This window comes from Nycticebus coucang, chromosome 12, assembly GCF_027406575.1.
Source record: "Nycticebus coucang isolate mNycCou1 chromosome 12, mNycCou1.pri, whole genome shotgun sequence".
Classification (NCBI taxonomy): Eukaryota; Metazoa; Chordata; class Mammalia; order Primates; family Lorisidae; genus Nycticebus; species Nycticebus coucang.
The window spans coordinates 83,172,222-83,195,217 of record NC_069791.1 but is presented as its reverse complement, the minus strand read 5'-3'; the positions used below and the strand labels follow the sequence as shown (position 1 = coordinate 83,195,217).

Genomic DNA, 22,996 nt, shown 5'->3' with positions numbered 1-22,996 from the left:
TTGCCTTTCTGTGGATTAGCTCTTTAGAATAAATTCCCAGACCTACAATCTCTAGGTCAATTGGCATGAACATTTTTATGGTTCTTATCAGAGCTGCCAAATTGTTTTTCACAGGTTGTACCTGCCATTCTGGAGGGCAATCTGCTAGTCGTATTTAAAATGCATAAAAGGTGAGCAGTGCCTGTGGCTCAATGAGTGGGGTGCCGGTTCAATATACCAAGGGTGGGGTAGTCGAGCCTGGCCCCAGCCAAACTGCAACAAAAAAAAATAACTGGGCATTGTGGCAGGCACCTGTGGCCCCAGCTGCTCGGGGAGAGCTGAGGCAGGCGAATCGATTAAGCCCAAGAGTTGGAGGTTGCCGTGAGCTGTGATGCCACAGCACTCTACTGAGGGTGACAAAGTGAGACTCTGTCTCTAAAAAAAATTAATTAATTAAAGTAAAAAAAATAAATAAAATAAAATGCATAAAAGGGTCCGACATCTTAGCTAGATTGCGGTAGTGGCAGCTCCTCTCCAAGTTTCAAAATGCTGCCCAAGAAGGACAAGAAGAAAGATGCTGGAAAGTCGGCCAAGAAAGACAAAGACCCAGTGAACAAATCTGGGGGCAAGGCCAAAAAGAAGTGGTCCAAAGGCAAAGTTCAGGACAAGCTCAACAACCTAGTCTTGTTTGGCAAAACTACATATGACAAACCCTGTAAGGAAGTTCCCAACAATAAGGTTATCACCCCAGCTGTGGTCTCTGAGAGACTGAAGATTTGAGGGTCCCTGGCCAGGGCAGCCCTTCAGGAGCTCCTTAGTAAAGGCCTTATCAAACTGGTTTCAAAGCACAGAGCTAAAGTAATTTACACCAGAAATATCAAGGGTGGAGATGCCCCATCTGCTGTGGAGATGCAGGAACAGGGTCCATTCAACCATGTATTTGGAAAAATAAAACTTTACTGAACAAAAATAAAATGCATAAAAGTACACAATTGGACCAAATGCAAATCCTGGGATAGCATAAAACTGAGGGGAGGCTTAGGTCCTTGGAATGTGAGGGTCCTGCCTCTGGGTCCTGCAGCCCTGGAAGGATTCTTCTGCCAATTGCAGACCTGACATCCACAGCCATGCCTCACGAGGGTCTCCGAATCCTTCATCTCCTCCCAGTCTCAGACAATGCCCCAGCTTTCTCTGCCTTCATCTGCTCTCCTCCCATTCCTGCCATAAGGCGATCTGAAATGACTTCCCCTCGGTTACTTTGGAGGTGCAGAGCTAGCATCCCTTGGTCCCCCAAGGACTTAGAAGGGTCTCGAAGCTCTGCTGGCTGAGGCCAGAAATTTGCCACAGCCATCCATAACTGGCTGGCACCACCCACCTGGAGATTATTTTTGTTTGTTTTGTTTGTTTTTGTTTTTGAGCAGTCCTAAGCTGTTGCCCTGGGTAGAGTGCCATGGCATCATAGCACACAGCAACCTCCAACTCCTGGGCTCAAGTGATCCTCTTGCCTCACTTTTTCTATTTTTAGTAGAAATGGGATCTTGCTTTTGCACAGGCTGGTCTGGAACTCATGAGCTCATGCAATCCCCCTGCCTGGGCCTCCCAGAGTGCTAGGATTACAGGCATGAGCCTCTGTGACCGGCCCGCTGGAAGGTTTTAAGCAGAGTGTGATGCGATCTGATTTTTTAAAAACTGTATAGGCTCTGCACCTGTAGCTCAAGCGGCTAGGGTGCCAGCCACCTACACCAGAGCTGGCAGGTTCAAGCCCAGCCCGGGCCTGCCAAACAACAATGACAACTACAACCAAAAAATAGCTGGGCTTTGTGGCAGGTGCCTATAGTCCCAGCTACTTGGGAGGGTGAGGCAAGAGAATAACCCAAGAGTTTGAGGTTGCTGTGAGCTATGACGCTACAGCACTCTACCGAGGGCAACATAGTGAGACTCTGTCTCAAAAAAATAAAATTAAATTAAATTTAAAATGTATAGCTTTATTTAAAAAATATTATCTTGGGTGGCACCTGTGGCTCAGTGAGTAGGGCACCTGCCCCATATACCGAGGGTGGCAGGATCGAACCCAGCCCCAGCCAAACTGCAACAACAAAAAAAATAGCCGGGCATTGTGGTGGGCACCTGTAGTCCCAGCTACTCCGGAGGCTGAGGCAAGGGAATCTCCTAAGCCCAAGAGCTGGAGGTTGCTGTGAGCTGTGTGATGCCACAGCACTCTACCGAGGACCATAAAGTGAGACTCTGTCTCTTAAGAAAAAAAAAATTATGGGCGGCGCCTGTGGCTCAAAGGGGTGATGGGTTCAAACCCAGCCCTGGCCAAAAAAATAAAATAAAATTATCCTTTTGAAGCCTGGAGGACATAGAAAATGGTACATGGCCAAGTACCAGAGAACTGCTATGTCTGCACCAGAAAAGGATAATTAGAAAATTATAAACCAGAAGTGGCCTCTTGTGTCTGTGGCTGATTATCCTGAAGAAGCCTAAATTCTTTGGTTCCCAAAAGTTGTGTGAAAATAGAAACTCATAATCATTTACAAATAATAATCCTAATACAGATGCCGAAGCATCACTACACCAATTGAATCAGATTCCTTGGCACAGGATATGTTTAAAAATCCCTCTACTAGTAGCTGGGCAGAGCCCGCAGTGTTGGGGTGACAAATTCTGGCAAGATTGTAAGGAACAGGCTCTCTGAGTCCCTGAACATGAGACTGCCCTTGGTGAATATCAAAGCACTGAACTGCAAGGCCATGTCACCACTCTCTGGACCGCCCCCAGGTGCAGCAGACAGACTGTGGCTCTAGGCAAAGAAACCCGTGCCCTCTAAGGATTTCAGGACTACAGGCACCTGCCACAACGCCCAGCTATTTTTTTGTTGCAGTTTGGCCGGGGCTGGGTTTGAACCCACCACCATTGGTATATGGGACTGGCGCCCTACTCACTGAGCCACAGGCACCACCTAGGATTTCAGGATCTTTTAACCCTTTCTTTTCTTTTGAGTAATTGAATTATTTGACTCTATCAACGGTCCATTTGCAGTATAAAGAATTAAAATAATGGCTGGGCACCTATGGCTCAAGTGGCTAAGGTGCCAGCCACATACGCCTGAGCTGGTGGGTTCTAAGGTGCCAGCCACATACGCCTGAGCTGGTGGGTTCGAATCCAGCCCAGGCCCGCCAAACAACAATGACAGCTGCAACCAAAAAATAGCCAGGTGTTGTGGCGGGCGCCTGTAGTCCCAGCTACTTGGGAGGTGGAGGCAGGAATTGCTTGAGCCCGGGAGTTGGAAGTTGCTGTGAGCTGTGATGCCACTGCACTCTACCCAAGGTGACAGCTTGAGGCTCCATCTCAAAAAAAAAAAAAAAGTAATAATTAAAATAATATAAGGGGCCAGGCGTGGTGGCTCTGGCCAATAATCCTAGCACTCTGGGAGGTAGAAGCGGGTGGATCGCCTAAGGTGAAGAGTTTGGACCAGCCTAAGCAAAGTGAGACCTCTCCAGACCTCTACTAAAATTAGAAAAACTAGCTGGGCATTGTAGCAGGTCCCTGTAGTACCAGCTATTTGGGAGGCTGAGGCATAAGGGTTGCTTGAGCCCAAGAGTTTGAGGTTGCTGTGAGCTATGATACCACAGCACCCTATCCCAGGACAATTGAATGAGACTCTCTCAAAATAATAATAATAATAATAATATAAAAGTATAACAAAGAAAGTAAAAGTCACCTACAATTCTGTTACCCTTAAATAGAAGCCATTTCGTTCAGTGACCACTCTATCCTATTGAGGCTAGACACCCATCATAACTTATGAGCACTGTCCATCACGGGCAGTCTTCCTTCTTCTTTTGGCTTACTGCCCACCCTCTGTCTCTTCCCCTATGCCATCCCTCCCTAGTGGCCAAAGCTAATAATTTAATGTGCTCCCTCTCATTCCTATTCCATTCTCATTGATCATAAGCAAGCAAATAAATGCATTTTTTTATTGTTAAATCATAGTTATGTCCAATCAAGGGGTACGATGTGCTGGTTTCATATACAATCTGAAATATTCTCATCAAACTGTTCAATGTAGACTTCATGGCATTTTCTTAGTTATTGTATATAGACATTTGTATTCTGCATTTAGTAAGTTTCTCCTGTACCCATTCTAAGATGCACCGTAGGTGTGGCCCCACCCATTACCTTCTCTCCACCCTAACCTCCCCCCTCCCGTCCCCTTCCTTGGCCCTTTTCCCATATTCTTGTGCTATAGTTGGGTTATAGCCTTCATGTGAAAGCTATAATTTAGCTTCATAGTAGGGCTGAGTACATTGGATACTTTTTCTTCCATTGCTGAGATACTTTGCTAAGAAGAATATGTTCCAGCTCCATCCATGTAAACATGAAAGAGGTAAAGTCTCCATCTTTCTTTAAGGCTGCATAATATTCCATGGTATACATGTACCACAATTTGCTAGTCCATTCGTGGGTCGATGGGCACTTGGGCTTCCTCCATGACTTAGCAATTATGAATTGGGCTGCAATGAACATTCTGGTACAAAGATGTCTTTGTTATATTGTGATTTTTGGTCTTCTGGGTATAAACCTAGTAAAGGAATTATAGGATCAAATGGCAGGTCTATTTTTAGGTCTCTAAGTATTCTCCAAACATCCTTCCAGAAGGAACGTATTAGTGTGCATTCCCACCAGCAGTGTAGAAGTGTGCCCTTTTCTCCACATCTACGCCAACATCTCTGGTTTTGGGATTTTGTTATGTGGGCTACTCTTACTGGGGTTAGGTGATATCTCAAAGTAGTTTTGATTTGCTGTTCTCTGCTGATTAAGGATGATGAGCTTTTTTCCATGTGTTTGTAGATTGTGCATCTGTCTTCTTTAGAGAAGTTTCTCCTCAAGTCCCTTGCCCACCCTGAGATGGGATCACTTGTTCTTTTCTTGCTAATATGTTTGAGTTCTCTGTGGATTCTGGTTATTAAACCTTTATCGGAAGTATAACCTGCAAATATTTTCTCCCATTCTGAGGACTGTCTGCTTGCTTTACTTACTATGTTCTTGGCTCTGCGGAAGCTTTTTAGTTTGATCAGGTCCCAGTAGTGTATTTTTGATACTGCTTCAATTGCCTGGGGAGTCCTCCTCATAAAATATTCACCCAGGCCGATTCCTTCAAGAGTTTTCCCTGCACTTTCTTCAAGTATTTTTTTTTTTTTTTTTTTAATTTGGCCGGGGCTGGGTTTGAACCCGCCACCTCCGGCATATGGGACCGGCGCCTTACCCGCTGAGCCACAGGCACTGCCCTTCTTCAAGTATTTTTATAGTTTCACGTCTTAAGTTTAAATCTTTTATCCAGTGAGAGTCTATCTTAGTTAATGGTGAAAGGTGTGGGTCCAGGTGGTGCCTGTGGCTCAAGGAGTAGGGCGCCGGTCCCATATGCCAGAGGTGGTGGGTTCAAATCCAGCTCTGGCCAAAAACCACAAAAAAAAAATAAAATAAAATCTCCACAATTATGAAAAAAAAAAAAAAAAGGCGTGGGTCCAGTTTCGGTCTTTCACAGATCGCCAGCCAGTTCACCCAGCATCATTTGTTAAATAGGGAATCTTTTCCCCACTGAATGTTTTTAACTGGCTTGTCAAAGATCAAGTAACAGTAAGTAGCTGGATTCATCTCTTGGTTCTATATTCTGTTCCAGACATCTCTGTTTTTGTGCCAGTACCATGCTGTTTTGATCACTATCAATTTATAGTACAGTCTCAGGTCTGGTAGCATGATTCCTCTTGCTTTGTTTTTATTGCTGAGTAATGTTTTGGCTATTTGAGGTTTTTTTCTGATTCCATATAAAACGAAGTATTATTTTTTCAAGATCTTTAAAATATGACAGTGGAGCTTTAATAGGAACTGCATTAAAATTATATGTTGCTTTGGGTAGTATAGACATTTTAACAATGTTGATTCTTCCCAGCCATGAGCATGGTATGTTTTTCTATTTGTTAACATCTTCAGCTATTTCTTTTCTTAAAGTTTCATAGTTCTCTTTGTAGAGATCTTTCACGTCCTTTGTTAGATAAACTCCCAAATATTTCATCTTCTTTGGCACTACTGTGAAAGGAATAGAGTCCTTGACTGTTTTTTCGGCTTGGTTATTGTTGGTATATATAAAGGCTACAGATTTATGGGTGTTGATTTTGTAGCCTGAGACATTTGCTGTATTCCTTGATCACTTCTAAAAGTTTTGCAGTAAAATCCCTAGTGTTTTCCAGATATACGATCATATCATCTGCAAAGAGTGAAAGTTTGATCTCTTCTGACCCTATGTGGATACCATTGATCGCCTTTTCTTCCCTAATTGCAATGGCTAAAACTTCCATTACAATGTTAAAGAGCAATGGAGACAATGGGCAACCTTGCCTGGTTCCTGATCTAAGTGACAATGATTTCAATTTAACTCCATTCAATACGATATTGGTTGGCTGTGGGTTTGCTGTCGATGGCCTCTATTAGTTTAAGAAATGTCCCTTCTATACCAATTTTTTAAAGTGTTCTGATCATGAAGGGATGATGGATATTATCAAAAGCTTTTTCTGCATCAATTGAGAGAATCATATGGTCTTTATTTTTTAGTTTGTTTATGTGCTGAATTACATTCATAGATTAACATATATTGAACCAGCCTTGAGACCCTGGGATAAATCCCACTTGGTCATGGTGTATAATTTTTTTGATGTGTTGTTGGATTCTGTTTGTTAGGATCTTATTGAGTATTTTTGCATCAATATTCATTAGTGATATTGGCCTATAATTTTCTTTTCTTGTTGGGTCTTTCCCTGGTTTGGGGATCAGGTGATGTTTGCTTCATAGAATGTGTTAGGTAGTATTCCTTCTTTTTCTATATTTTGGAAGAGGTTTAGTAATATAGGTACCAGTTCTTCTTTAAAGGTTTGGTAGAATTCTGACTTAAAGCCATCTGATCCTGGGCTTTTCTTTTTAGGGAGATTTTATATAGTTGATGCTATTTCAGAACTTGATGTAGTCCTGTTCAACATTTCCACTTCGTTCTGGCTATGTCTTGATAGGTGGCGTACTTCTAGGTATTGGTCGATTTCTTTCAGATTTTCATATTTCTGAGAGTAGAGTTTCTTATAGTATTCGTTAAGGATTTTTTTTTTTTTTTTTTGCAGTTTTTGGCCGGGGATGGGTTTGAACCTGCCACCTCTGGTATATGGGGCCGGTGCCCTACTCCTTTGAGCCACAGGCGCTGCCCCTTCGTTAAGGATTTTTTGAATTTCTGAGGGGTCTGATGTTATTTCATCATTACCATTTCTGATTGATGACATTAGAGATTTTACTCTTTTTTTCCTGGTTAGGTTGGCCAAAGGTTTATCTATTTTATTGATCTTTTCAAAAAACCAACTTTTGGGGCAGTGCCTGTGGCTCAAAGGAATAAGACACCAGCCACATATGCTGTAGGTGGTGGGTTCAAACCCAGCCCCAAATGTCTTGGCAAAGTAACTAAGAAAATGCCAGGAGGGCTATGTCAACTAGGGAGATGAAAATGTGTCAAATATTCTATGAACCAAGTGTATGGTGCCCCATGATCATATTGATGTACACAGCTATGATTTAATTAAAAAAAAAAAAAAGCCCAGCCCCAGCCAAAAACTGCAAAAACAAATAAACAAACAAAAAAAACCCAACTTTTGGATTTATTGATCTGTTGTATAATTCTTTTGTTTTCAATTTCATTTAATTCTGCTCTGATTTTGGTTATTTCTTTTCTTCTGCTGGGTTTGGGGTTGGAATGTTCTTCCTTCTCCAGTTGCTTGAGATGTCCCATTAAGTCATTAACTTCCTCTCTTTCTGTTTTCTTGAGGAAAGCTTGCAGTGCTATAAATTTCTCTCTTAGGACTGCCTTTGCAGTATCCCAGAGGTTCTGGTAATTCGTGTCATCGTTGTTTTGTTCCAAAACTTTGGTAATTTCCTTCTTAATCTCATCTATAATCCATTTATCCTTCAGCATAGGTTGTTTAGCTTCCATGTTTTTGGATAGGTATGCAGATTCCTGTTGTTATTGAGTTCAACTTTTATTCCATGGTGGTCTGAAAAGATGCAAGGAATGATTTCTATTTTTTTTTTTTGTAGAGACAGAGTCTCACTTTATGGCCCTGGGTAGAGTGCCATGGCCTCACACAGCTCACAGCAACCTCCAACTCCTGGGCTTAAGAGATTCTCTTGCCTCAGCCTCCCGAGTAGCTGGGACTACAGGCACCCACCACAACGACCAGCTATTTTTTTTTTTGGTTGCAGTTTGGCCAGGGCCGGGTTTGAACCTGCCACCTCGGTATATGGGGCCGGTGCCTTACCGACTGAGCCACAGGCGCCGCCCAATTTCTATTTTTTTTTAATTTGCTGAGGTTAGATTTGTGGCCTAGGATGTGGTCGATTTTGGAGTATGTTCCATGGGCTGATGAGAAGAATGTGTATTCAGTTTTGTTGGGGTGAAATGTTCTGTAGATGTCTGTTAAGTCCAGATGTTGAATGGTTAAGTTTAAATCTAAAATTTCTTTGCTTACCTTCTTTTTGGAGGATCTATCAGCACTGCTAAATGGGTGTTAAAATCTCCAACTACTATGGAACTGGAGGAAATCAAGTTGCTCATGTCTATTAAGAGTTTCTCTTATAAATTGAGGTGCATTCTGGTTGGGTGCATAAATATTAATAATTGAAATCTCATCGTATTGAGTATTACCCTTAACAAATATGAACTATGCATCCTTATCCTTCCTTATTTTGGTTGGTTTAAAGCCTATTGCATCTGCAAATAGGGTTGCAACACCTGCTTTTTTCTGCTTTCTATTTGCCCGGAGTATAGATGACCATCCCTTCACCTTGAGTCTATGTTTGTCTTTTAATGTAAGATGAGATTCTTGTATGCAGATCTCTGGCTTGAGTTTTTGTATCCAGTCAGCCAACCTGTGCCTCTTTAGAGGACCATTTAAACCATTCACATTAATTGAGAATATTGATAAGCCTTTCGAGAGTCCGGTGAAAATTTTTAATCATTTTGTGACTGTGAAAGTCAGAATTTGATCAAAATTTTCTGGGTGGGTTTATTTTTGTGGTGGAGGATTACGCTGGTCTTTATGGAGAATAGATCTGAGAATATTCTGGAGAGCTGGTTTAGTTATGGCAAATTTCTTCAACATGTGAATGTCATTAAAGTATTTAATTTCTCTGTCATAAATGAAACTCAGTTTAGCTGGGTACAGGATCCTAGGTTGAAAGTTATTTTGTTTTAGGAGATTAAAAGTCGATGACAAAAAAAAAAAAAAAAGTCGATGACCATCCTGTTCTAGCTTGAAAGTTTTCAGCAGAGAGATCTGCAGTTATTCTAATATTCTTCCCCTTGTAGGTAATGGTTTTCTTTCGCCTGGCTGCATTCAGAATTTTCTCCTTCATATTAGCTTTAGTGAAATTGATTATGATGTGTCTGGGGGATGTCTTATTTGGGTTGAGTCATGCTGAAGTTCTGAAACTGTCTGCTATCTGAATTTCAGACTCTCTTGGCATGTCTGGAAAGTTCTCCTTCATAATCTCATGGAGAAGAGACTCTGTGCCTTGTGAAGCCACTTCATCGCTTTTGGGGATCCCTATAAAACGAATATTGGTTTTCTTCTAATTATCCCAGAGCTCTCTGAGAGAGAGATCTGTTTTTACCCTCCATTTCTCTTCCTCTTTGAGAGTTTGGGAGCGTTCAAAAGCTTTGTCTTCAATGTCAGAAACCCTTTCTTCTGCTTGCTCCATTCTGTTACTGAGGGATTCTACTGTGTTTCTCAGATCTTTGAGGGCTGCAACTTCTTGCCTCAATGTGTCAAAATCTTTGGTCATTTGGTCACCAAATTCGTTGAATTCTTGAGATATCTTTTGGGTTACTGCTTGAAATTCTAATTCGATCTTATTTGCTATCCAGATTCTGAATTTGATTTCTAACATCTTAGCTATTTCTTTGTACATGGGATCTTGTGCTGTGTCTGCCCGATTGATCCTTGGGGAAGTTGATCTACTCTGATTATTCATATTGCCAGAGTTTTTCTGTTGATTTCACCTCATGTTTGTTTTTCACCGTTGCCTCTGGCCATCCTCAGAGTTGGGGAGGTGTCTCTACACCCCAGCGGGATCACTCTGTTGTTGCTGGATCTTTGTAGGGAGTGACCCTGTGTGGTTCCTCTAGGGCTGCCCCAGGGAGTTTGGGTTGTGGAAGCAGCTCTGGAGTGTGCGGATCCAGCAACAGGGCGGGGGGTGGTGCACACAGCTCTGGGAGTGCCTGTCACCCAGTGACTTTGGCACAGAGAGCCCAAGGCTCCAGCAGTCTCTGGCCAGGAGAAGGGCTCCGTGCAGAGGCAGCCAGACAAGGGGGCTGGTGTGGAGGCAGGGAGGGTACAGGAGGGTGGACTTGGAGTTGAGCAGCTCCAGCAGTTCCTGGTCAGGGCCTGCAGAGGCCCAGCAGGTGCGGGTCAGGGGTCGCGGGCAGCTCTTACCAAGTTCCGGGCAGGCACCGATCGCAGTCCCGGCTGGTTTTTTTTTTTTTTTTTTTTGAAGTTTTTGGCTGGGGCTGTGTTTGAACCCACCACCTCCAGCATATGGGGCTGGCGCCCTACCCCTTTGAGCCACAAGCACCACCCCAGCCGACTGGTATTCTTAGTGTCAATCTTATTTCTCCTCTTCCAAGGGACAGCACTCCAAGTGATCCTCAGACACTCCCAGCCTACATACAGTGAACCAGACATAGGAGGTAAGCAATGCCTTCATGCTCCCAAAACCACAGTGGGAAGGAGAGTGTGATGATTTCCTGGGGAACCTCCAGCACCGGGGCTCCGCCACACCAGACCAGCAGGGCAGAAGAACCTCATGGCCCCCTTGGCCTAGCTCTGCGGTGTAGGCGGCAGCGGGGGCGGGGATGATGGCAGAGGCGGGAAGCAGCCCAACAGGCCCCAAAGCCACGGACTGCCTCTGACCCAGCATCTGTCTTGTCTGGCGGCTGCGCTCGCCAAATAAATGCATTTAAAGGGGGGGGTTGTTGTTGTTGTTGTTGTTTTTTCACTTGTGAATTCTACCAAACATTTAATAAAGAATTCAAGTTCAGGCTGGTTGCAGTGGCTCGTGCTTGTAATTCTAGCATTCTGGGAGGCTGAGTTGGGTGGACTGCTTGAGCTCAGGAGTTTGAGATCAGCCTAGGCAGGAGAGACCCGTCTTACTACAAATAGAAACACTAGCCCAGCATGTTAGCGGGCACCTGTAGTCCCAGCTACTCAGGAGGCTGAGGCAAGAGGATTGCTCAAGCCTAAGAATTTGAGGTTGCTGTGAGCAAATCAGGACCACAGAGTGAGACTCTGTCACAAGAAAAAAAAAGTCAAGTTCACTTCCAAAAAAACAGAAGAATAAATTAATTATATGAGGCCAGTACTGTTCAGATAATGAAGCCAGGCAAAATTAGCAGAAAATAAAACTATAAACCATTATCTCTTGTGAATATAGACACAGAATGGCTCATGCCCGTAGCACAGTAGTTATGGTGCCAGCCCCATACACCAAGGCTGGCAGGTTTGAACCCAGCCCAGGCCTGCAACAATGACAACAATGACAACTGCAACCAAAAAATAGCTGGGTGTTGTGGCAGGCGCCCGTAGTCCCAGCTACTTGGGAGGCTGAGGCAAGAGAATCACTGGAGCCCAAGAGTTTGAAGTTGCTGTGAGCTGTGATGCTACAGCACTCTACTGAGAGCAACATAGTGAGACTCTGTCTCAAAAAAAAAAAAAAAAAGAGAAGCTAATGGTTTCCAGGGGGTGGCCTATAACAATGACATTACTCTGTATGTAAATATTTCTTAGAATTGCAAATAAATACTACATTGGACCATTAAATATGAAATGGCGGATTTTTTTTTTTTTTGAGACAGTCTCGCTTTGTCAGGCAGTCAGTAGAGTGCCATAGCATCACAGCTCACAGCAGCCTCCAACTCTTGGGCTTAAGCAATTCTCTTGCCTCAGCCTCCCGAGTAGCTGGGACTATAAGCACCAACCACAATGCCAGGCTATTTTTTGGTTGTAGTTGGCCCAGGCTGGATTCAAACCTGCCAGCTCCAGTGTATTTGGCTGGCACCCTAGCTGCTGAGCTACAGGTGCAGAGCCAAAATGTCTGATTTTTTTTATTGTTGGGGATTCATTGAAGGTACAAAGAACCAGGTTACATTGATTGCATTTTGTTAGGTAAAGTCCCTCTTATAATTGTGTCCCGCCCCCCAAAAGGTGTGTCACACACTGTCACTTACCCCCTACTCCCTTCCCTCCTTTCCTCTCTCTGCTCTTCCCTTCCCCCACCCTCCCCTCCCTCCCTCTCTCTGAGCTCTCTCTGATACCCCCCACCGTGTACTAGGTCATCAACTGTCCTCATAGGCGAATTGAGTACATAGGATTCTCTCTTTTTTTTTTTTTCCAGTTTTTTGGCTGGGTTTGAACCCACCATCTCTGTGTATGGGGCCAGCGCCCTACTCCTTTGAGCCACAGGCACCACCCAGAGTACAAAAGAGTCTTGCTTCTCTATCCTTTTTTTTTTTTTTGTAGAGACAGAGTTTCACTTTATGGCCCTCGGTAGAGTGCCGTGGCCTCACACAGCTCACAGCAACCTCCAACTCCTGGGCTTAAGCAATTCTCTTGCCTCAGCCTCCCGAGTAGCTGGGACTACAGGCACCCGCCACAACGCCCGGCTATTTTTTGGTTGCAGTTTGGCCGGGGCCGGGTTTGAACCTGCCACCCTCGGTGTATGGGGCTGGCGCCCTACCGACTGATCCATAGGCACCACCCTGCTTCTCCATTCTTTTTCTTTTTTTTAAGAGACAGAGTCTCACTTTGTTACCCTCGGTAGAGTGCTCTAGCATCACAGCTCACAGCAACCTCCGGCTCTTGGGCTTTGGCAATTCTCTTGCCTCAGCCTCTCTAGTAGCTGAGACTACAGGCGCCTGCCACAACACCCGGCTATTTTTTGGATGTAGTTATCATTGTTGTTTGGCAGGCCTGGGCTGTGTTCGAACCCACCAGCCTGGGTGTATGTGGTTGGCGCCCCAGCCGCTGTGCTACAGGTGCTGAGCCAAGTCTCTATCTTTTTAAATGGCTGAATAGTATTCCATGGTATACACGTACCACAGCTTGTTTTTCTTTTCTTTTTTTTTTTTTTTTTAGAGACAGAGTTTCACTTTATGGCCCTCGGTAAAGTGCCGTGGCCTCACACAGCTCACAGCAACCTCCAACTCCTGGGCCCAAGCGATTCTCTTGCCTCAGCCTCCCGAGCAGCTGGGACTACAGGCGCCTGCCACAACACCCGGCTATTTTTTGGCTGCAGTTTGGCCGGGGCCGGGTTTGAACCCGCCACCCTCGGTATATGGGGCCGGCGCCTTACCGACTGAGCCACAGGCACCGCCCCCACAGCTTGTTTTTCTTTTTTTTAATTGTTGGGGATTCATTGAGGGTATAAGAAACCAGGTTACACTGATTGCATTTGTTTGGTAAAGTCCCTCCTATAATTGTGTCTTGCCCCCAAAAGGTGTGTCACACACTGAGACCCCACTCCCCTTCCCTCTCTCTGCTCTTCCTTTCCCTCCACCTCCTCCCCCTTCTCTCTCTCTCTGCTCTCTCCTTCCCTCACCCCCCACCATGTACTAGGTCATTAATTGTCCTCATATCAAAATTGAGTACATAGGATTCGTGCTTCTCCATTCTCGTGATGCTTTACTAAGAATGATGTGTTCCACTTCCATCCAGGTTAATACGAAGGATGTAAAGTCTCCATCTTCTTTAATGGCTGATATACATATACCACAGCTTGTTAATCCATTCCTGGGTTGGTGGGCATTTAGGCTGTTTCCATGTTTTGGCGATTATAAATTGAGCTGTGATAAACAGTTTAGTGCAAGTGTCCTTACGGTAAAAGGATTTTTTTTCTTCTGGGTAGATGCCCACTAATGCGATTGCAGGATCAAATGGGAGGTCTAGGTTGAGTTCTCTGAGGGTTCTCCATACTTCCTTCCAAACAAGTTGTATTAGTTTGCAGTCCCACCAGCAGTGTAAAAGTGTTCCTTTCTCTCCACATCCACACCAGCATCTGCAGTTTTGAGATTTTGTGATGTGGGCCATTCTCGCGGGGGTTATATCTCAGGGTGGTTTTGATTTGCATTTCTCTAATAATTAGGGAGAAATGTCTGATTTTTGAATCAAATGTTTACTTTATTATATCTCAAACAAACTGTGTAATTGGCTCAGTACCTGTGGCTCAAGTGGCTAAGGTGCCAGCCACATAGACCTGAGCTGGCGGGTTCGAATCCAGCCCGGGCCCGCCAAACAACAATGACAGCTGCAACCAAAAAATAGTCAGGCGTGGCAGGCGCCTGTAGCCCAAGCTACTTGGGAGGTGGAGACAGGAGAATCGCTTGAGCCCAGGAGTTGGAGGTTGCTGTGAGCTGTGATGCCACAGCGCTCTACCCAGGGCAACAGCTTGAGGCTTTGTCTCAAAAAAAAACAGAAGCTGTGCAATTAATTAGAGTATGCACCTAAATTATCAACATAGTTTTGCCATTTCTTTTTTTTTTACAGTTTTGCCATCTTAATGGTAGCTTGTGTGTGCTACCCTGTTTCCCCAAAAATAAGACAGTGTCTTATATTAAGGTTTGCTCACAAAGATGCACTAGGTCTTATTTTCAGGGGACATCTTATGTTTCCTGTAAGCAGGTCTTATTTTCGGAGGATGTCTTATTTTCGGGGATACGGGGTAGTAGCAAAGAAGCCTGGAGAGCAAGTGGTGGTAAGATCGCAAAAGGCGTTTTCCACAGCTTGTGGAAAATTAAATATTTTTCCTGGCAAGAAGTGGTCCAAAGCCTGGAATAAGTGGTAGTCAGTTGGTGCAAGGTTGTGGAAATACAGTGGATGACTGAGAATTTCCAAGTCCAGCTTCTGTAGTTTGGCCTATCTCTATTGACCAGTCTCAAAGGCTTAATCACAAGCATTCTCATCATGTCATCCAATTGGTTGTAGTAGACATCTGCTGTAATTGGCTGACCAGGTTTCATGAAGCTGTAATGGATAATACCAAAAGTATTAGACCACCAAAAGACACAATTACTTTTTTCTTTTAGAGACAGTCTCACTTTGTCGCCCTTTGGTAGAGTGCTGTGGCATCACAGCTCCAGCTCTTGGGCTTTAGTGGTTCTCTAGCCTCAGCTTCCCAAGTAGCTGGGACTACAAGTGCCCGCCACAATGCCCAACTATTATTTTATTGCAGTTTGGCCGGGGCTGAGTTCAAACCCGCCACCCTCGGCATATGGGGCCGGCGCCCTACCCACTGAGCCACAGGCGCCACCCCCAATTTCTTTTTTTTTTTTTTTTGAGAGAGTCTCACTATGTCACCCTTGGCAGAGTGCCATGGTGTCACAGCTCACAGCAACCTTAAACTCTTGGGCTTAAGTGATTCTCACACCTCGGTCTCACAAGTAGCTGGGACTACAGGCACCCACCACAACACCCAGCTATCTTTTTTGTTGTTGCAGTTGTCATTGTTTTTTTACCTGGCCTGGGCTGAGTTTGAACCCTCCAGCTTCGATGTATGTGGCCGGCACCCTACCCACTGAGCTACGGGTGCCTCCAGCTAGTGCCTTTTCAAACAATTTTTTTTTGAGACAGAGTTCCACTCTGTCACCCTTGGTAGAGTGCTGTGGCATCATAGCTCACAGCAACCTCAGATTTCTGGGCTTAAGCGATTTTCTTGCCTCAGCCTCCCAAGTAGATGGGACCATAGGCATCCACTGCAACGCCCGGCTATTTTTTTTTTTTTTTAGAGACAAGGGTCTTGCTCTGGCTCAGGCTACCCACCCACCTCAGTCTCCCAAGTGCTGGGATTACAGGTGTGAACCACCATGCCCTCAAACAATTAAATACATAAAAAATGGCATGCAATGGGGCAGCCAGTAGCTGGCTCAGTGAGTAGGGCGCTGGCCCCATATACTGAAGGTGGTGGGTGCAAACCTGGCCCCGGACAAACTGCAACAAAAAATAGCCAGGCATTGTGGTGGGCACCTGTAGTCCCAGCTACTTGGGAGGCTGAGGCAAGAGAATCGCCTAAGCCCAAGAGCTGGAGGTTGCTGTGAGCTGTGACCCCTCAGCACTCTACTGAGGGCAACTAAGTGAGACTCTGTCTCTAAAAAAAAAAAAAAAATGGTGTGCAATCTACATATAAGTTAGAACACATAGAATGAAGACTTGAGGGTCAAGTTAAGGTATGTTTATAACTTATCTCACCGAGGTTCAGCTTGGCTAAAAGTGCAAGGGAGAGAGAGAGATCCAGCAGCTTTTCATAACAGCTGATTTCTACTGATTTCTAGTGTTGCCATGCAGGAGCAGGCCAGATTTTGTTGCCGCATGTTACTTGCAAGGAGGTGAGACCCTGCAGTGCAATTTGTGGTTTTCTCCGCTTTCCTCCTCTGTTCTTCTTCCTAAAAAAAACATGTTCATGTTTAAACTCCTGACATTTTATTGACTGACTGGGCAGCAGAGATAGACTCGGGAGGGTGGGACAGATGAGGATTTAAAGCCCAGCTTTGCCTGTTGTTGCTCTCAGCAACTGGTTTTCTCAGCTGTAAAATAGGTTTATGTGAGGTTTAAATAAGCCAAAGGCTCCAGAGCAGATATTCCACAAACGTGTTTCCTCCTTGTCCCCTCCCCACCCATCCCTAACAGAAGAGGGCTGCACCTTGTTGTGTGGGCAGGAGGAGCCACTGTGGGTCCTTGAAGTTGGGAGTCCCTAAGAGTCAGTAAAGCACAATAGGATGGATTAACTGCTGGGAAGTGGAGTTAGCTGGTATGTGGTTATGGAATTGACATGATGTTACAGATAGGGAAATGAAGGCACAGAGAGGGGGAGTTTCTTCCCCAAGGTCACACAGCTAAACAGTGCTAAAATTTGAACTCAGGTCTTTCTACCTCCAGGCCTCCCAGTCAAAGATATGAGAGACACCAGCAGCCCTCCGTAGCCCACCAGGTCACCAGTTTCTTGGGATTGATATGTGCCACCCCCGTGTCCTAACACCTTCCATACCTGCCCCCACATGAGTCACCCAATGAACCAGACTGAAAGAACCCACCTCCCTGGGGGAGGCGTCCATGTGAGTGCATTTCGGGTTCCTGTCTTAGTCACCACTTCCCTTGGTTCCCACCCCTCCCCCGCCTGCTGGGAGTCACCCATGACCCCCAGTGGACTCAGGCCCAAAATGTGAATTGTGTCCGGGGTGGAATTAAGGCTGATGAAGAAAGGCCCGGGGCCTGATCCTGAGGTGTCAGAAAGATGTCTGGGGGACACTAGCCCTGCAAACACACCCTTAGGCTCCCCTCCCCCTAAGGAAAGGGAAGAACTTGCCCCAAGAGCACTGATGACAGCTGACACTCCACGTGCTTACTCAGGCCTGCTCCAAGCCCCTTGCCTCTATCAAGACATTTAATCCTCATAACAGTATCATGAGGCACGATTGTCCCTACTTTAGAGATGGGGCAACTGAGACTCAGGAGGGAAAGTGACTTATCCAAAGTCCCAGAGCCAGCAGAGGACAGGGTAGGGGCAGAACTCAGGCAGTCTGTGCACAGACTTACCATAAGATCCTGCCCCTCCCTCCTTGGTTGGTTCCTGCACCAATATTGTCCCAGGGCCAGGCCAGGTGACATCCTACCCTGGGCCTCATCCTGCTCCTTGAGCCCAGCCCAGCCAGAGCCCCTGAAGGCCAACCTCCAGAGAAGGGGTGGCTGAGCACCAGTTCTGCTCACCACAGAGGTGCACTGCACCAGCTCCAGCCGCAGGCAGCTGCCCAGCATGCCAGGCGGGTCACCTCTCAGCCTTTATAGGCACCCCCTTTGCTTAAAACACCCTCCTCTTCTCTCAATCAGTCCATTCTTACAACCTGGGGCGGGGCAGTGTCGCCTCCTCTGAGAAGTCCTCTGGGATGTGCTCTCTACACTTAGAGCCCCAGGAGTTCTTTTGAGTGAGTCCCAAATTTGCCATTTGCTTGCTGTGACCTCAGGCAAACAACTGAACCAACCTATTGGAGCCTCCATTTACTGCTCTACAAAATGGTGCCAGTGATGTCTTAAGGCACCAGTTCCTAATGCCTTCCTAATGCCGCAGCCCTTTAATACAGTTCCTATGGGTTGCAATGCACAGGTTGAGAACCGCTGTCATGGGGATGAAGAGATAGCCAGGCAATGAGCTTAGGACCTGACCCACAGTGAGCACTCAATAAACTCAGCTCTTTAGGCTTGGCGCCCATAGCACATTGGTTATGGTGCCAGCCACATACACCAAGAGTGATGAGTTCGAACCTGGCCCGGGCCAGCTAAACAACAATGACAACTGCAACAAAAAAATGGCCAGGTGTTGTGGCTGGGTGCCTGTAGTCCCAGCTAATTGGGAGGTGAGGCAAGAGAATTACTTGAGCCCAGGAGTTTGAGGTTGCTGTGAGTTGTGACGCAACAGTACTCTACCCATGTCCCATCATGTGACATCATGAGAATCTGTCTCAAAAAAAAAAAAAAAAAAAAACAAGAAAACTCAGCTCTTTATAGCACTGGTCACATTGGGTTGTATTAATGAATGTTTCTGTCTCTCCCTCTGGACCAAGCCCTCTGCAAGAGCAGAAGTGACATCCTCTTCCCCGACTTGTCCCAGAGCCCAGCTCAGGGCCTGCCCCAGAGGACATCTCAACATATGTCCTATTTATTGACTGAAAGACCCAGGATCCAGCACTTTGCCCTTGAATTGCAGCTGAGGTCTGGGCTCCAGCTCCAGTTGACAGCTGGGCAGGGAGACAGTTGGAACCAACAGGATGTCAGGAAAATGTGGTGGCTCACCCAGGCACATGTGATCATCACCATGGCAACAAGATCCCTCCCTCAATGAGGGGCTGAGCCTTCCAGGTGTGACACTTGACTTCTTGGCAGTCTGTGCCCTTGTTGGCTGAATGGGAATAACAATAAATAGTCCTACCTCCAAGGGGTGTTATGAGGATTAACTGAATTGGTATTTATAAAGCTCTTAAGACAGGGCTGGCCCACAGTCCACGCTACAGAAGTGTTAGTTAAGTAAAATTAAGTGGCTGCAGTCCCTGTGTGTCAGTCTGTCTTTCCACATTTGGCCAAGTCTCACCTCCCACCCCTGGTGACTTCAGGGTCTGAGCCACAGGAGAGGCCCCTCTCCAGGCCCTGCTCTGGTTGTTCAAGTCCTCTTGAAGGCCCTGCTTCTGCCCCAGCGTCAGGGACTGGGTATCCTGAACCTGCTAAGTGCTCAGCCTGGAACAAGCTGGACAGTCCGCGGGACCCAGGAGCAGAAGAAAACATTGTAACCTCATTTTCCAACCAAACATAATTGTCTTGGCTCTAACCCACACCACCTCCAAGAGCATAATCAAGACCTATTTGGGTAAATTGAGTCCAAATTGGTGATTTTGTTTTAGTGGCATTAAAGATCCTGGGCCTAGCCATTTTATGAGGACTGTCCTGATGATCTTTCTTTCCCTTCACTTGTCTCTGGGACAGACTTGGATGCCAGGCTTCAGATGCAGGCTACAGAGGGGGAGCCCACTAATGTGGCTGGGTGCTGGAGGAGGGCAGAGGGAGTTTGGATGGAGCTGGGGGCTGATGTGTTGCTCCCCTACCTTCCACCTGCCCGTGGCAGAGGGCTGGCGGGAGCGCTGTGGTTTCTCTTGCAGCTTCAAGTCTTTCCTCTTTGTTTGCTGTTGCTGAGTCTCCTCAAGCCTTCTGTTCAATGCTGGGTTGGGACCAGCCCTCACCTACAAGGTCATGGTTCTCCTACTTACCTTCGGTGTCCCCATCAGAGCCTGCAGAAATTTCTGGGAAAAACTTTGCACCATGCGCAGGCCGTGGAGATACCCCATCACCTCCCAGAAATGCCTTCCCACCACCTCTCAACCCCATCCTCTTCGTGCCCCAGGCTGGTCAGATAAAGTAAGGAACGCAGAGTTAAATTTGACTTTCTGATAACAAAAAAGTAATGTCTTAGTGTATGTCCCAAATGCTGCATTTGTTAGTTTTTATTTGCCAAATCCAGCAGCCCAACCCGTGGGGCTGGATTTATCTGTAAAGACCTAACCCAGCAAACTGAAAGTAGGGAGGTGACCGCTGCTCTGCCTTTCTTGTAAATACCCCAAACTCCCTGGGGGGCTCTTTCTGTACATTTCCTCCCCTTCCCTCTGCCCTCTGCCTCCACCCTCACCATTGCCCCCTGGACTGACTGCAAGGAGGGGTAGAGGGGAAAAGCTCAGACCCTCCCCATGCTCCCCTTCCTGCTGTTCACATCTTTACTGCTGGCAAGAGCCACCCTTCCTCCCCCTTGTCGCACCCCACCCACTCTCCTCCTATCTGCCTCACACCTGGCACAGAAGGCTTTGAACTGGCAGTTTGGGCCCTCCCTCTCTACTCCCAGCTGCTCTCATGGGGGCTGGTAAGAAACAGAGAACTTTGTCTGCTGTCTCAAGCTACTGTCCATGCCCCAAGCCAACCCTCGAGGCACATAGCCTTGAGCCTTGCTACAACCTGCCCATTTCACAGATGAGGACACTGAGGCTCAGAGGGGTGAAGACCTCACCCAGGCCCCCTGATGGTGAGTGATGGGCCACAGTCAGGTATCTCTTTCCAGGGCCCTGAGGCTGCCAGGCAGAGACTGCAGCAACTCAGTGGGCCGGCAAAGAGGGGCTGAGCTGCTGAGGCTCCAGTTCCCCCAACTTCTGAGTCCTTCCACATGGAAGCTGGAGCTCCAGCCGCCTGGTGAAGCCTCATCCCACTCCCCACAGCTAGTGGAGCCTCATGTGACATTTCCTCGTCAGAGATTAGCCACAGCCATGCTAGGCTGGTAGAGAAGGAAGAGAAGGGCCCATTATGCCCAGGAGAACTCAGAGAGTTCTGACTGTATGAGGTGGTCAGGCTCATGCATATGGGACTCAGGGATGGGGGAAGCCTCTCTCTGAACTCACCAAGGTCCTGGGCAAATCCCAGGCTCCAAGCCTCAGCTTTCTCACTCAACAAATAAATGGGGTCAACAATAGTTTCTATATCACAGGGCTGAAGGAAGGATTAAAAGTAGCCTTAAATAATAAAAATAACAGTTAACAATTATTTAGTCCATGTCATATGCCAGGCATTGCTCTGGGCACTTTACATAATAGAATAAATTATTGAATCCTCCCAACCACTCTGTGAGATAGATATTATGATCACCCTCATTTTATAGATGAAGCAACTGAAGCCAAAAAATGAAGTCTTTTGCTCAAGTCACAAGGCAACTGAGTCAGTATTAACTACCACAGCTCATGAGTGAATCACACAGCACAGAATTGCTTGATAAATCAGGTGGTACTAACTAAAATGGCCATAATGGACAGCCATCAGCAGAATGGACCAGAAAATCCAGAAACAAGAGAATTTAGTATAGCAGATGGCACCTTTTCAGGTTAGCAAGAAAATATGGATTATGCAATAAATGGGCAATGGGACAAGGCATAGCCATCTGCATAAATACTAATAAGGATGCTCCATACCTCACGCCTTATACCAGGATAAATGACATTAAAGATTTAAATACAAGCAATAAAACAGCAATAATATTAAAATAAAACATGTCAGATTTTTTTTTTTTTTTGAGACAGAGTCTCACTCTGTCACCCTGGGTAAAGAGCCATGGCATCATAGCTCACAGCAATCTCAAATTCTTGGGCTTGAGCAATCCTCTTGCCTCAGCCTCCAAGTAGCTAGGACTAAAGGCATGCACCTCTACACTGGCTAGTTTTTCTTTTTTCTTTTTTTTTTTTTTTGAGACAGAGCCTCAAGCTGTCACCCTGGGTAGAGTGCTGTGGCATCACAGCTCACAGCAACCTCCAACTCCTGGGCTCAAGTTATTCTCCTGCCTCTGCCTCCCAAGTAGCTGGGACTGCAGGCGTCCGCCACAATGCCCGGCTAATTTTTGGTTGTAGCCATCATTGCTGTTTGGCGGGCCCAGGCTGGATTCAAACCCACCAGCTCAGGTGTATGTAGCACCTTAGGCTAAGGCTGGCACCTTAGCCGCTTGAGCCACAGGCGCCAAGCCTAGTTTTTCTATTTTTAGTAGAGACAGGGTCTGGCTCTTGCTCAGGCTAGTCTTGAACTCCTGAGTTCAAGCATTTCACCTGTCTGGGCCTCCCAAAGTGCTAGAATTATAGGCAGGAGCTAGCCTGTAATCCCAGAAAAAAAATTTTTTTTTTTGAGACAGGGTCTTACTCTGTAGCAGCACTCTAACTTCAAACTCCTAGGCTCAAGCAATCTTCCTGCCTCAGCCTTCCAAGTAGCTGGGATTACAGGTGTGTGCCATCATGCCCAGCTAATTTTGTAGAGATAGGATCTCTCTCTTGCTCAGGTTGATCTCAAACTCCCGCCCTCAAGCGATCTTCCTGCCTCAACCTCTCAAAGTCTTGGGATTAGAGGTGTGAGCCACCAAGCTCGGCACCCATGTCAGAATTTTTTTTTTTAATCTCAGAATGGGGCCAGACGAGGTGGCTCACACCTGTAATCCTAGCACTCTGGGAGGCCAAGGTGAGTGGATTACCTGAGCAAGTTCAAGACCAACCTGAGCCACAGTGAGACCTCACCTCTAAAAATAACTAGGCATTGTGGCAGGAGCCTGTAGTCCCGGCTACCTGGGAGGCTGAAGCAAGAGAATCACTAGAGCCCAAGAATTTGAGATTGCTGTGAGCTGTGACGCCATAGCACTCTACTGAGGGTGACAAAATGAGACTCTGTCTCAATAAATAAATAAATATCTCAGAATGATAAAGGCCTAAGAAAACCTAGACATCATAAAATAAAAAACTGACAAACTCAACTATGTAAAAATAAAAAAGCTTTCCTGCAAACCCCAATGCATATTAATAGTGTCAAGTGACAAGTGAGAGGAGACC

At 46.0% G+C, this 22,996-nt stretch overlaps 1 pseudogene; it reads left to right on the top strand.

Annotated features, from left to right (window-relative positions):
- The first annotated feature begins 525 nt into the window (after positions 1-525).
- Positions 526-11,022, top strand: LOC128562015 (40S ribosomal protein S25-like; annotated as a pseudogene).
- Positions 11,023-22,996: the final 11,974 nt, after the last annotated feature.